Genomic DNA, 13,601 nt, shown 5'->3' on the forward strand with positions numbered 1-13,601 from the left:
ACTGCTTTCCTGGTAGTGTTTGGGTCATGGGGACGGTTCCCCGGAGTGGCTTGGGGCCATGCTTCCGGTGCCAAGTGAGTTCTCACTTCATTAGTTCCCATGAGAGTGTCCTCAAGACCTGAGGCTAAAAAGAGCCCGACACCTTCCCCTCTCTGGCTTCCTCTGTCGCCACCCGCTCGCCGCACACCCGCTCCCCTTCATTTCCCGTCACGAGCGGAGCCAGCACGAGGCCTCCCCAGAAGCAGATGCGGCTGGCACTGTGCTTCTTGTACAGCCTGTTGAACGGCGAGCCGAATAACTCTCCTTTCCTTCTAAGTGACCGAACTTCGGTATTCCTTTACAGCAAACACACATGGACTAAGACAATGAATGACTTTTTGGAAAATGCTCTCTGAAGTGGAGCTATGTCGGCAATTTAAAAAGTTCAGTATTTCTAAGTGTAAGTTTAAACTAGGACAAGCCTGTCACTTGAAGGAGGTAAATGCATACAACCTCCATCTTAATTGTATGGAGTCCCAGCATTTCCATGCCCTTTCTAACTGGACCAGCTCCTACAGTGCTTTCTTCCAATAAACCTTGTTAAACTGAAATAAAGCAAAGGGCTAAGATAAAGGATAATTACAGTAAAAGCACCATTACCCAAAAGGCCGTCAGATCCCACCTGCATAGAGGCTTGACTTGGATATTCCTTGACTTCCTTCATAGCCTGTATATGTCGTGTTGCTAACAAAATTGCACTTTCAATAATACCGATTTCTTACTCCATTTCTGTCATCTCACTGAACAGCAAACTCCTGGAGGGGAGAGAACACCTTTTTTACGTTCGTGTCTTTTCTGTCTAGCTCATGCTGGTTATAAATCACATTTCTTAAAATTGTGCTAAATTTGAAGTTTAAGCCCAATCCAATTCTTCTGGTTTTTTTTTTTTTGTTTTGTTTTTAATTAGGAAAGGTAGATTTATTAAAGGAAAATACATTGGAGGGCAGTATACCAGCAAGAGTACACCAGTGGGCAGTATACCAGCAAGAGTGTCTGCTGCTGTGTTTATTTTTTTAAAGTCAGCTTAAAAACATTAAATAATATAATAGGCCCAAGTACATTTATCTCTGAAAAGATTCAAAAGACTCTACCCAGTGGTAAAAATGAAGATGTTTTCAAAGGATTAAATTCTTTTTCTAAATCACATCACACATTTCTACATTTCTTTACTTTAAATGAAGATGCTTTTTAACTTGTTTCTTATCAGTAACTCTTAGAAAGAAAAATGCTTCTTGTCTTGCATTCTTATTAGCTTTTTCATCTATTTTTATTCCACCAGTATGAGCACACATGGTTTTTAAATTGTGTTATAATCTGAAAAGACGGTATCGAGAGAGTGAGTCTTAACAGAAAGGAGTCCTCTGCAATGCTCAACTGCCCGCTAGGGTTTCTGACTTTGTAACCCTGGCACCACTGACACGCTCAACGTTCCTTAGTGACCTGACAGTTTCTACAGACTATATGGAGGAGGGCAGATGCTTCTAATATGCAAGAAAGTGTGTCTTTTTTTAAAGTGTTGGGAGGAAAACTTCTAACAAAAGACATTTCTTTCGCAAGCTTCTTAGGAGCACCCGCTTTTTGTTTTTTTTGAGTTGGAGTCTCACTCGGTCACCCAGACTGGAGGGCAGTGGCCGCTCCCGGCCACCGCAGCCTCGACCTGCCGGGCTCCGGCGATCCTTCCGCCTCAGCCTTCCGAGTAGCCGGAATGACAGGCGCGCGCTACCACGCCCGGCTGATTTTTTGATTTATTGTAGAGATGAGGTCTCGCCGCCCAGGCGGGTCTCGAACCCACGGGCTCAGGCCATCCACTCACCTCAGCCTCCCAAAGGCGCGGGATGACAGGCTGAGCCACCGAGCCCGGCTCATCTGGATTTTTCAATGCCCAGATGATTAATTTTAAATTATGAATCAACAATTATTTAGACATCATGATATAGAAATTTTTTTTACTTATCTCTCCCTCCCATTTTCAACGCCTACTTTCTTTTTCCTTAAATTTTCATTCTTTCATTTTAGTAAAAATAATTTTTTGAAATTATACTCCAGAAAATATCTATTTATTTTCAATTTGCAAATTCTTGCATGTCCCTGGCTGTCTTGATCATGACTGTATGATGTTCTGTTGTGTTCTGCAAGATGCCTGGATGGTCCGAATACCTTTGAAGTACGTCTGGGTGGTGGAGAGAGAAACCCGACGTGAGACTCTTCATGTCCCAATGAATGCAAACTTTTTCTGATTCTTCTTTATAACAGGGATTAAAAAGATAGCCTTGATCAGATTAGTGGTTGCTTCCTAGGTACCAGGGACCCGAGTCCACATGAATCTGTTCTGGCCAATAACACCACGGTACAGCTGTTGCGATGGGGCTACTACTTGGTGGAGTTTTCAGTAGTCCCTCGTCAGCCTCCAGGATCTGCCTGGCTCCTTTAAGGGCCGGGCTAGCGAATATCTTATCCCTGTCTGGGATATGTTGCGGAAAATCATCTTGCCCCCTTCCGTTTTTTAAAGCTGGCATTCATCTCTGCTCTTCTCGCCGGGATGTGATCTTGTCTAGGTTTAAGGTTTTGACTGGAGGGACGAGGGGCACTGACGGTTTCAGGTGTTTCAGACCCTCCTGCTTGTCTTTCCCCACTGTGACAGCTCTTCCCATAAGTCAAGAGACCCGTGTGGGTTCCGTCCATCAGAGCGCGTGTCCAGTCCAGGAACACACGCTAGGGCAAGAGGAACGGCCACTTGGCAGGGCCACGGGCCCCAGCCCGTCCAGGACGAGGCGGAACGGAGACCACGCCTGGCCCACACCTCTGGTCTGAGGGAGAAGCTCTGCGACACTCTGGATCCCCAGGTGTGAGTGTGAGCGTGAGTGTGTGTGTGTGTGTGTGTGTGTGTGTGTGTGTGTGTGTGGTGTGTGTGTGTGTGTGGTGGGTGTCATCTGTGTCCAGTTTCCAAATGTTTGGGCATTTTTCCCTTCCCCAGTATGCCACTGACCAAGCAAGCGGCGGTAGGGTCCTTTTGGAGAACTGGCAGAATCGTCACCGGACATACTTGCTGTGGTGCTTCAGGTTTGTTCCCCTGAGATCCCAGTCTTTTCTTTCAGTTAATGAATTCAGAATCTGAAAACTGGCCCAGGTGTGAAAGCCAAGCAAAGGTCATGACTGTTTACTGAAACAGTTCCTGGATCCTTTGCGGTCTAGAGATTGTCTAACACAGCGGTCCCCAACCTTTTCGGCATCAGTGACTGGTCTCGTGGAAGACCATGTTTTCCATGGACCCGAGGGGGTAGGAGTTGATTTTGTGGATGATTCAAGTACATTCCATTTATTGTGTACTTTATTTCTATCATTATTCCATTGTAATATATAATGAAATAGGTATATATAATGTTATATATTTATATATGATAAATATATAATGAAATAATTATACATAATTATACAATATAATGAATTATAGCTTATGTTAGAAATAATTACACATAATTATGCCACCAGATGCAGCGGGACGACTGAAATACATCAACTTACTTGTCACTCACCGATAAGGTTTTTGAAATATGTCTGCAGGCGACAGATTTGTCAGGGCCTCTGTGCAGTCAAACCTCACCACTAATGTTCATCTGTATCATCAGGCATCAGATTCTCATCAGGAGCTTGCAACCTATATCTCTCCCACGTGCAGTTCACAGTAGGGTTCGTGTTCCTGCGAGAATCTGATCCCACCGCTGATCTGACAAGAAGCAGAGCTCGGGCAGTAATATGAGCAGTGGGAAGGGGCTTTAACTGCTATGAAGCTTTGTTGCTCACCTGCTGCTCACCTCCTGCTGTGTGGGCCAATTCCTAACAGGCCGCAGACTGGTACTAGTCTATGACCCAGGGGGTGGGGACCCCTGTTCTAACACATTTGCTGGCCAATGCTGTTGACCATAGTCCCTTGTGGGTACGACCTTCCTAGTTGCTATTTCAATCTTGCCATGCGTTAGGATGGTTATGCCCACCTTGCTTCTTATGGTTAAGTGCCACCATGTGGGCACTTTTTTTTTTTTTTTTGAGTTAGGGTCTCACTCTGTCACTCACCCTGGAGTGAGGTGACATAACCACACCTCACCACAGCCTTGACTTCCTGGGCTCAGGCAGTCCTTCCACCTCAGCCTCCTGAGTAACTGAGACTACAGGTGTGAGCCACCATGCCTGGCTAATTTTTTTTTATTTTTTATTTTTTTTTGTAGAGATAGGGTCTCGCATGTTGCCCAGGCTGGTCTCGAACTCCTGGGCTCAAGCAATCCTTCCACCTCCCAAAGTGCCGGGTTTACAGGTGTGAGCCACCACACCCATCTGGCACTATTATTTTGACATTCTCTTACTCCCAATGCTGTCACAGAGTCCGATTCTGTAATGGCATAATATAGAGCATCATACCCTGATGTGGACAAACATACTGAGCTGCTCAGAGATGCTCTTCTCACTAGTGAACTTCTTAAAGCTTTGGTATATGCAGTTTCCTTCAGGCACTCTCAAGGAACACAGTCACCTGGTTGGCTTCCAGCTGTCTTAGTCAGCTCAGGCTGCTGTGACAAAATACCAGACTGGGTGGCTTAAACAACAGAAGCTGATTTCTCACAGTTCTAGAGACTGGGAAAATCTCTTGTGATTTCTCCTTTAACGTATTGTTTGAGTGCGATGATTTCCACATATTTGGGTATTTTCCAGTTGTCCTTCTGCTATTGATTTCTAGTTTCTTTCCATTGTGATTTGGAAAGGATACTTTGTATTTATTTCAATATTTTAAGGTGTATTAAATCTTATTTTTGTCCTAACACGTGGGTCTACCTTGAAGAATGTTTTATGTATACTTGAAAAAATGTGTATTCAACAGTTGTTGTGCTCCATTTTTTAAAGATAGATGTAATTGTCATGTCAATGTAGTTAATATCACAGCTTTCCAGATTTATGTCTTTAATTCAACTATATTTTGTATATAGTATTTTTTACAGATAAGCTTTTTCCCACATTATCCACAAAAATAAATGAATTCCCACATTATACACAAAAGTAAACGAATTCCCACATTATCCATAAAAATAAGTGGCTAAATAGCAACACATATTTTTTATCATTAGAATGAGATACCACCCATAAGTTACACTAAATTTCTCTTCATACATGCTCCATTTTGAAGCTCTCTATTCCACTTTATTGACTTGTTTTCCCCTTCATGCTCTGGTACACACACACTTAAATATTTTGACTTTGTAGTCTATCTTCATGTCTGCTAGGGTACATTCTCTCTCTTCAATCTCTCTGAAGTCATTTTATGCTTCCATATAAATTTCAAAATGCAATTTAAAAATTTTTCAACCAGGCCTAGTGGCTCATGTCTGTAATCCCAGCACTTTGAGAGGCCAAGGTGGGAAGATCGTTTGAGCACAGGAGTTCAAGACTAGTCTGGATGACATAGCAAGACCACGTCTCGACAAAAAATTTAAAAATTAGCTGAGCGAGTTGGCGCACACCTATAGTCCTAGCTACTTCAGATGCTGATAATCACCTGAGCCCAGAAGATTGTGCCACTGCCCTCCAGACTGGACGACAGAGTGACATCTCTGACTCAAAAAATAAAATAAAAATTCTTCAAAATGTTTTTCTGGGCCATAGAAAAATAAGTTTTAATACATTTCAAACAACGATATAATTGAGATTAGCTTCTCTGAATACAAAACTTGGGCTAGAAATTGCTCATAAAAAGACAATACAAATGTCCTATATACTTAGAAATTAATCAGTACACTCCTAAATAACCTATGAGTCAAAGAAAATTGTTATGTAAATTGAAAACCTTTTATTGAATTATAATGAATATTTTACATCTAGAAATTTGTAGAATGCAGCTAAAACTATGCTTAGAGAAAAATATTAGTACATTTAAAATTAATTAAACACCTTACTAGGAAAGAAAATAAGCTTTTAAAAATATCAATAATTTAAGTATCCATCTCAAAAAGTTAAAAAAAAAAAAAAAAAGAGGAGCAAACTAACCTCCACTTCTTACCTAAAATATAAGGAAATACTAAAGCCAAGAACAGGAATGAATGAAATAGAAAGCAAAAAAAAAAAAAAAAAAAGCAGATAAATTATTTTTTAAATCAAAAGTTGGTTCTTAGGGCAAAGAAAAATGATTGAGTTTGATAAACCCCTGCAAAAATGATCAAAAATCATTATACATCCTATGCACATCAAAAAATAACAATATCAGAAGTGAAAAAAATAACAATAGGATATATGAAAAGCATCTTACTAATAAATTTGATAATTTGGAAAAAAGATACATTCTCATGCAAATATCACTCAAAACTGACACAAGAAGACACAGAAACATTTGCATATTTCTATATCTTTTACAAAAATTTAAGTCATATTAAAACTCCTCCCACAAAGAAAACTATGTGTCCAGAAGGATTCCTTGGTGAATTCTGCCACTCATTTAAAGAAGAAAAAAAAGATACCAATTTTACACAAACTCTTCTAGAGAATAAAAAAGAAAAATACTGCCAACTCATTTTACAAGGTCAGTATAACCTTGATACCATACCTAAGATCATCACAAAAATGAAAAGTAACAGGATAATCTTTCTCAAGAGCATAAATGCTAATATCTTAAAACAACATTGACAAACTAAATCCTGTTGTATATAAAAAGACAATAATACAAAAAAAAAAAGTTGGGTTTATTCCAGAACGGAAAAGTTAGCTAAACATTTGAAAATTGGGTGGTATGATTATCACATGAGCAGAACAAAGGAGAAAATCTGTACAGTCACCTTAAAACCCATCTCTGAATAAGAGAGAAACTTGGCAAACTAGGAAATAGAGGGAACGTTTAAAATCTAATACAGAATATCTACAGCAAATACATTTACATTTACTGGTGAGAAATGACACCAGTCCTTCTGTGATTGAGAATGAGAGAGAGATGCCCCCATGGACCACTCCATCTTACATTGAAATGAAAAGACTAGGTAATAAGGCAAAAAAGGAAGAAAAGGAAAATAAATGCATAGGGATGGAAAATAAAAAATAAAAACTAGTACCAGAGGATAATATAATTATATATGAAATAAAAAAGAATCTAAAGATTAGAGAACTTTTGGGATGTCATTGAAGAATTTTATTATGCTTGTTTACAAAGAACATAAACAAAGAAAAGCCTTAGTTAGATTTATCGCCCCCAACATAATTGGTTTCATAGTAGTCCTTGAACAAGCTAGAAGATAAGTAAAGTCAGCATGCAGTTTGAGTTCCTTTCCATTGGCTTTTTTGAAATATCTGCATTTCCTTTGCTTGGTGCCAGCAGCAGAACAGATGAGAAGGGAGTGGAAATTCACGGTTCCAAAATACAGTTGAGGTTGGGCATGGTGGCTCAAACCTGTAATCCCAGCACTTTGGGAGGCCGAGGTGAGGAGACTGCCTGAGATCGTAGGTTCGATGAGTCTCTACGCTGCAGGCTTCCCTTGTCTCCCTGACTTCCTGCTTGCTCCCTCCTCTAATTACTCTTCCTTTTTTCACATCTAAGATAAGAGAATTCAAAACTTTCAAGATACAGCATTAATATAAATAATAAATTATACCTCTACATTCTAAAAACAATTGATCAGACAATCTTAAAATAGCATTCAATAATAGTATCAGAAACATCAGATATATAAGAATAAATATATAATTTCTGAATTCTGTACATAGAAAAATTTTTTTTTCAGTTGAAGTCTCATTGTGGAGTGCAGTGGCACAATCACAATCACTGCAGCCTCGACCTGCTAGGCTCTGGCGATCCTTCTTCCTCAGTCTTCCAAGTAGCTAGAACCACAGGCATGCACTGCCTGGCGAATTTTTTTTTTGAGTTGGGAGTCTCACTCTGTCACCCAGGCTGGAATGCAGTGGCACGGTCCCAGTCACTGCAGCCTCAACCTGCTGGGCTCAGGTGATCCTTCTACCGCTGCCTTCCAAGTAGCTGGAACTATAGGCATGCACCACCATGCTTGGCTAATTTTTTGATTTATTGTAGAGACAAGTTCAAGCCAAGTTGACCAGGCTTGTCTCAAACCCCTGGGCTCAGACAATCCCCTCTCCTTCACCTCCCAAAGTGCTGGGATTACGGGTGTGAGCCACTATACCTGGTCAGAAAACTATTTTTTAAAAGCAAGAAATTATAGAAGACATTACAAATGGAAAGATATTTATGGATAAGAGGACCTAATATTATAAAGACAGTATCATAAAGATGACAGTTTTTCTGAAATAACTCTATTAGATGCAATGGAATCCCAGTTATCCAACAAAAGTATTCAAAACATGGAAATTAGAAAAAAAGATAATTGTGGGACTTTAAATGTCATGCCAGAACATTTCTAATATACCTGCCTGGAGGCCACCTGACTCTGAAGAAATGTTAACTTTTCAAAAATTAAAATTGATTTGAACAGAAGTGTTTAAACTGATAAGGTATGTTTTTTCTGTTTCGTATAAAAGAAAATATCTACAGGCCAAGGAGACAGGAGAAATAAGCTCTGCCGACACCTTGATCTCAGACTTCTAGTCTCCAGAACTGTGGAATAATAAATTTCTATTGTGTTAGTCACCCAATCTGTGTACTTGTCATAGCAGCCCTAGCAAATAATACAGCAACCCTAGCAAATAATAGTTTCAAATAAAATACCACTCCTTGTATCTGAAAGTCTGTGAAAGCTTCAAAAAGGTGAAGTAGAGTGATGAGCTTTTAGGTGTCTGATGGTGATTAAGTCATTTTTTTGGCTGAGGTGTAAAATTTTAAAACAAATGAGAGGAAAAAGGTGCAGCACACAGCAATCTATGATACATATTTATGTAAAAGACCTATAAAAATTATTTAGAATGGGCAACTGCCAATTATCAGAGGTTCATCTTAGCTTGGTTGCCCATGCAGGGGTTTTATTCACATGTACATCTGTACTTACGTTTGACCCGTGATTGAATTTGCTATCAGTCCTATAATTGTGGGTAGCTTTTTGTACTCAGACCAAGAACCCTATGATGAACTGATGCCCTGGGAGGATGGCTTTTGGTCTGCGGAGAAGAGCCATTTGAAAGGTTCCTAGTTTGCCCATAAGTTGAATATACTAGTTTGTAGTATGAATGTGAAGTGTTTTCTGATAAAAACTGACTGGTGTATCTTCACCTACTTCAGGAAGGGTAAACGGAGTATAGAGCCTGTAAAATTTAAAGGAATTCCTACTAAGATGGGCTAGGGGAACTGATAAGTGCATGCGCGCACACACACACATATATATGTATAAGTCTAGATTTATACATATATATATACATATAAATCTAAGAGGGAAACTAAAGAACTCTTAAGAAATTGAAAAAATAAAATTGAATATCTACTTTTTAAATTATTCTGGTCCTTTAAGAAAAAAATCCTTCTCACAGAAACTCACAATCTAAGTTATGATTATTCATCACTGTGAGATGAAAACAAAGAAGTACTGTCTGAAAAACACATAAAAATACAATAATAAACTAATAAATCTGAAACATTTCCAAGAATACTAATTATTGGGTAATTATATGTGGATCTAGCTTGCTTAATACTCTTAGCTAGCATGGTTTTGGCATCTTGGGTTGGGATGAAATAATGCTTTGTGGGAATTTTTTTTAATTTTTAATTTTTCCATTATGGCTACTGGAAATATTCTTTTCTAAATAAATGGAATGGCTTTACAAGTAGCACCAGGGTTTCAGAAGCAATTTACAAGTCAGGAATAGATTTAATATACTTCCAGACACTCATTAGCCCTTTTCAAAATAAGCAATTCGAGGCAGATTTTGTTTCCTCTATAAACCCAACCTCCTCATCTTTCCACCCTAATTATTTTGAAGCAAATCCCAGACACTATATCATTTTGTGTATAAATATTTCATTATGTATCTCTAAACAACGGTGGTTTTGGTTTTAACTTAAAACACACCATCACACCCTTTGAAAAAAAACAATGATAGCCCCTTAATGTTGTCAATATTTAGCAGTGCCTGCATTTTTCCTTTGAGTTGTATAATTTTTAAAGTATAGTTTATCTCAAATAAATCCGTTCATTACAAAGGGATTGATAGGCCTCTTGAGTCTCTTAATCTTTGGTGCACCCTATGCTATAGGACTAGGTTTGTAGGTCTACTGTGCAGTAACAGACCAAAAGACAGACAACAAGGTGTGCATCAGAGGAAGAGTTTAATGATCACGGGGTGCCAAGTGAGGAAATGGAAGGAGACACTCACATACATCTACCCGAGGAGTTCTGAGCTGGTGCTCTGAAGGGGATCACGGAAGGTCAGGGGCTGGAAAATTGGAGTCACTGATTGGTTGGGGCAAAAGAAATGAAGTTATTGGAATGTAGAAACTGCATTCTTTGATGATTCAGCTTCTTGGGGGTCCTGCAGGCCAGCTGGCATCAGTAGTTTCACCAGCACACAGGACTTGAAAGAATATCTCGAATGGAAAACATGTTTTATTATGTCCAAGTTGTTCTCTATAGATCACTTAAGGGGAGCTATAGACTAGGGCTGTCATGATTCTAGGACAATGAGCACCAAACACTATGAGGACGTAGGTCAGAGAGCAAGCTAACCTCGTGATTAAGACTGAGTGTTCCGCAAGTTTGTTGTTTCTTCCCCTCCCTTCTCCGATGCATTTTATTAGGTATATAGGGACAATTACTTAAAGTTTTCTTTCAAATCTTTGTTAAAGTGGTATTTGGTACTATAGATTTTGGTAGAGTGTGGATTTTTCTGATTGTCTCCTGTTGTTATTGCCACACTGTGAGTAAGGAGTCGCTAACACACTGAGAGTCAAACACTGAGTCCTTTAATGCTGGAGGTCAAGAGCAGGCTCACACCAGAAAGAGACTCTCGACCCTGAATGAAGCAAACAAGGGTTTATATAGCAAAAACCATAAGGCTACAGAGTTTTCGTTCTGGGTAGAGAACAAAGGGGATTTTTCAAAGTATAGGTCATTAAACTGTAGAAGGGGGAAGTGTAAATTACATCGTGTGCCAGAACTGTTTCAGGAATGTTATAGCCCTCCAGAAGAGGGAACTGCAAAGGCATAAATCACAGGACATGATTTATGGCCTGCTGGAAAGGTTAGGGCAGTCATACGGAAGAGAGGTGAGAGGGGGAACTGGAAGACAAAACGGAAGAACGGCTACAAAATGGAGTTACCTTGGTCAGGTCACTAACAGCCATTTCATTCCCTCCTTTTAGTTGTTTGTGAGTCAGAGCGTTGACTCATCTATAATGAGCAGAAGGTTATAATGGGCCCTCATACACATGAGTTTTACAGACATAATTCACTGTTTAACGAACCAGACTATCCAATTTAATGCACAGGGCCCAATGAGCAGACCGAGAAGGAGGAGAAGCAGGGGGCTGGCCAGACCTATAATTAAAGTGGTTAGCCATGGGTTCCAACTAAATAAGGTTTGAAATCAGGATTTGTATTTTCTCTTTCCTTTTTTCTTCTGTTCAAGTTTTCTTGAACCTTTTGGAGAGTGTTTCTAATGACTCCTGATTTATTGGCATAGAAACAGCACGATTCCCCTGGCACTATACAGAGTCCCCCTTGGGACAGGAATAATAAATCTAGGCCTCTGCGAGTTTGGAGCACAACTTCTGCTAAGGATGCAGTTTGGTCATGGAGCTGATCATGGCAAATTGAAGGTGTCCTATGTCTGCATCCATTTCTTGAGCCAGGTTGGATAAACCTTGTTCACCTCAGACTAGGGCTGTGGTGCTCAGACCTGCTGTCCCAGCTACACTGAGGCCTATTAAGGCAGGTACTAGCAAAGGGGTGGCACGTTTCTGGAGAGCATTTAGTTTTATCAGCATTGCTGACGATAGGAGTCTCAACCCCAAGGTCTGTATAATGTGGGGGTTTGGATTTTAAACAGAGCCAGCAACCCAAGGCTAGCTGGGGCAATGTAATGTTGAGCATACCCATTAGCATAGGAAAAAGACCAGAGGCTGTAGAATTGGCTTTAGTTGGTGAGTGGGCGTGCTCTGGGTAACAGTGTTCCCTACAGGTTGTGGAGGTTGATGATAACTAAACAAAGGGTCTCCGAGTTCTGCCAATGGCCCTATTGGCTTAGCCAAGGTTTTGTAGGCAAGTGTACATCACTGGATGGTGAACAGAGCACCTTGGTCATAGCCAGTTACATAAGTTTGTATGCCCAGGTGAAGCCTGTATCCCAAGAATAGTGGAAGGGATTGTTAACTTTTATGTATACAGGCACCCGAGTTGGGTTTGGGCTAGAGGCCCACTAGAGGGTGAGTTGGGAGGTGTCATTGGGTCCCCCACTGTAAGTAAGGATAGTGACACATTTCCAATAAGGGCAGAAGAAGCAATCGACCTGATTACACTGTCGGTCAGTAGGACTTCAGAAGCAAAGATGAAAATCCACTGCTTGCAGATTAGAAGAGGTGTGTAGGTTAAAATAAGGATTTCCAGTCCAACAGGCGCCAGGGAGAGAGTTGGAGGTATACATTTTAGGGGAGAGCCAGGAGGTCAGATAGATTAACCTTGAATAATGCAGACGGTTCCTATGTCCGGTTTTGGTTGGCTAACACCTTTCCAGAAGCAAAAGAAACTAGAGAAGAAGAATAGGCAGGATTTCTAGTATGTCCATTTGGGAGAAGACTGGCTATGAAACAACACCAGAGAGAGAAAGTCTTAGCTGAGAAAGTCCGATCCAGGTGTGGCCATCCATTATTGACTGCGGTCCTCGGCCTTTTTGACTCAGGAGTGGTGAATCTAAGCTGGTATCCCGTTAACCTTGAGTGCTGTAGGAGTGGTGAGGATGACGGTGAAGGGCTCTTTCCATGCAGGAGTTAATCCCTCGCTTTGGAACTTTTTTATATAGACCAGATCCCCAGGCTGGAAGGGATGACAGGGAGGGGAGGAGGGAGTTGGTAGAACGGCACGGACGTTGGAGTGGATAGCAGCCTGAACCTGTTGGAGAGACTGGAGATACCTTAACAGAGACTGATTAGTAATTTCTTCAAGGATAAGGTTTCTTAATTGGGGTAGTAAGGGAGGGGGCCTTCCAAACATGATTTAAAATGGGTGAACCCAGCCTTGTAAGGGGTACATCAGACTCAGAGGAGGACCAGGGGTAAAAGGTTTATCCATTTTTTACCGGTCTCTATTATTAATTTGGTTAAAGTGATTTTTTAAGGTATGGTTCATGCATTCTACCTGTCCAGAGCTTTGTGGTCAGTAGGTACAATGCAACTTCCAGCTTGTATTTAGTGCTTTGCTAACCATTTGAGCTATGGACGAGGTAAAGGCAGGAGCGTTATCAGAGCCAATAGAGAGAGGGAGCCCAAACCTACGAATAATTTCATTTAATACAAACTTTGTGACCGTTAAGTGTGGTTTCATTTTGTGTGGCAAAAGTTTTGTCCATCCCAAAAGTGTCCACAAAACCCAGCAGATATGTGTAACCTGCATGAGGGGGTTTTACCTCAGTAAAGTTGACTTCCC

Source organism: Carlito syrichta, unplaced genomic scaffold (assembly GCF_000164805.1).
Source record: "Carlito syrichta isolate Samal-C Ts95f unplaced genomic scaffold, Tarsius_syrichta-2.0.1 Scaffold153664, whole genome shotgun sequence".
NCBI classification, from domain to species: Eukaryota; Metazoa; Chordata; class Mammalia; order Primates; family Tarsiidae; genus Carlito; species Carlito syrichta.